This window comes from Histoplasma capsulatum, genomic scaffold (assembly GCF_000149585.1).
Source record: "Histoplasma capsulatum NAm1 scaffold_11 genomic scaffold, whole genome shotgun sequence".
Lineage (NCBI taxonomy): Eukaryota > Fungi > Ascomycota > Eurotiomycetes > Onygenales > Ajellomycetaceae > Histoplasma > Histoplasma mississippiense.
The window spans coordinates 1046965-1049941 of NW_001813972.1; positions in this window are offsets into that span (position 1 = coordinate 1046965).

Here is a 2977-nt window from a genome sequence, read left to right on the forward strand (position 1 = left end):
GTAGTTGTTGGGGTTATGTCTGCAAACGGGGCATTTTGGGGGCGTTATGGTTTTTTTTTTTTTTTTTTTTTTTTTGTTTCCCCCCCCCCAACAACAAAAAGAAAAGAAAATATTACGTCAATCAAGGGATCCAAATAACTAGTTAGCTATCTAAATCAGTGTTCAACCTTGTACTCCGTAACTCCCCATTTCATCTGACGTTATCATCATTTTCCCATTTTCGTTTCCTTGCTTAACCCAGAATGCCCCCCCGCAAGCTTATTAGTAATATCGTTAAGCAGTAAATTTTTATTGAGGGGTTGGTAGGCCGGTTCTTGTTCAAACAGAAGGGATGGGATCCATGTGTTTCATCTACATGTTTATCCTTTTTCCGCAAAACCACATTTTTCCCAACTACTGTAAATGGCTAAGGTTACCCGGCCGGGTGAATGATGGAAAAGGTATCTCGCACGGAAGAGCCCTTTTTGAGAAAATGGTGCCAAAAACGGGAAAGGTGTAAAAAAAAAAAATCCTCAAGAAATTTATACAAGTAAAAGTTCTTGATTGGCTCAACTTCAACTTCTTCTGAATGATTGCTTTTTTTTTTTTTAATTCAATTTTTCTTTTCTTTCTTTTTCTTTTTCATCTTCTTTATGTATGCAATCATTGCTTTTTTTTCCCCTTCTATTCTTTTGAACTTTTTTCCATTAATTTTCCATTAATTTTCTTTGCTTCCTAACTTTTCAGTAATTAGTTTAACCTTAACTTCTTTTATCCCCTCATCTGGCCGCTAGAACACAATTAGTGTATTTTTTAGTGTGTACATTAATGTATTAAATACATGGAAACTACTGAATAATATGAGACATCAATTGTATTGATGTATTTTAATGTAATTTATGTAATCTATTTGATTTAACTTTAATTAATATTATTAAAATGAAACTTTTTTCAACATTCTCTTTTTATATAAAGAGTAATATTGTTATATATTGTATAATTATATTTTGATCTTGAAATTCTTTCTTTATTTTCTTCTTCTCTCTTTCTTTTATACTGACATCAGATATAAGTTTGAGAAGATAGCAGAAAAATTCATTGATGATTTAAATTTAATTTAATTTAATAATAGATAGAAAATTTGAAAATTTAAAAAATTGAAAATAAAGTTACTGATGAAATTCAATATGAAATATAATAATCTTAATAATATCAGTAATGTCAGTAATGTCAGTAATATTAGTAATAATCAGTCAATGAAGAATATAAACATTTATAATAACATAATTGATAATTCAGTATAAAATTGATAATCAGATATGATTAATAAGTATATAAATTTTATAAAAAACTTTATATTAATTTGTTAAATCAATTTCATTCATATTATGATTATAATCATTAATAATGATAGAAATCTTCATTGTTTTTTATCAATTATCTTCAAATATTTTTTAAATTTGAAATTTATTAATAGAGATCAATTTTGAATATTTTCTGACACATTCAATAAAGTTATCTGGCCCCGGTGGCTGAATGGGTAATGCGGCCACCAGGTAACGCCTTGGCGTGGGGACCCAAGGCGCGTGGGTTTGAAACTCACAAGGGGACAACATTATATTCAGAGCCAACTTCTCAGCTTCTAAAATAAAGAGATGTGAACTTGCTAAGTAAATATCTTCAGACAAATCTACTACCTGATTTAACTTATTATTTCTGAGCTGGAAATCTGTATCACAAGTATCAAATCCTGTTTTCCATTAATTTTTCTATATTTTTGTTATATTTTTAACATCATTCAATACTAAACATTCCTTCTGTATAATCAACTCTTGCCTGTATTTAACATTACACAAGGACTCGTCATAAGCACTGCTTGTATATGAGTATAATGGAAGAATAATAATAATAATAATAAAGTTATCTGACAAATGAATTGTAGATAGTAGTAATACTATATTATTATCTTTTCATTCAAAATAAAAAACTTCATTAAGAGATAATGTATAAAATATTGTAAAGAAGTATAAAATATTGTAAAGAATATGAGCAGATAATTCAGAGTTCTTTAACTTTTATAAAAAAGAAGATAGATTAATAGAATGAATGATTTTACATACTTCAATTTTATACTTTTAAAAATAATAAAATAAAGCAATAAAGATAAAGTAATTATTCATATAAATTGGATAATCAATTACTTTTTTATTATTATTTAATTTCAGATGCTGTTCAATACTCTACTGCTCAATATTTTACTATTCAATGTTTTATTATTTAATGTTTTACTGCTCAGTGCTCTGCTGTTCAATGCTTTGCTACTCAATACTCTGCTGCTCAATACTATATTATTCAATACTTTATTATTCAATACTTTATTATTCAATACTCTGCTGCTCAATATTCTACAAAAATATTAACAATTATTCAATCAATTTTATCATTTTTCTTCTCTTTTACATTTACACTCCTATCGTGTATCAATGCAGGATTTCCCTTGGCGCTGTCATATCGTGTAGGAGTCTTGCCTTAGCGTCGTGCAACTTCTGTATTGACCTGTATTTAATGTGTAAGCCGATCTTCCTATTCTACAAATAAAACAATTCCTGCTCGTTTGTGGACTGGGAATATATTCTATTTGTTCCTTCTAATTTTCTAACTTCTCTGTCTTGTCCTTTTTTTTTCAGTCTCATCCCTGCAGCTGTTGTCTCCCTCCAATAAGGAATGCGACGGGATGGAATACGATTCCGTAGATCAGATATGCTTTGTTAGAATGCATAGGATGAAGGAAGTGGATTGCCTTTGTTCTGAGAGAGTATATGACACATTATTCAATGTACAGAGCGGAAGCGAAGCTGTTTCAATGCCATAGCTATTATTTCATATATTAGTTACTTAATAATACCTTGAAAAATGAACCACGTTTGCTTCATACTCATTTCCACGACCCCAAATTTCAACATAACTATTTCGCTTTATTATTCCTTATCACGGATTT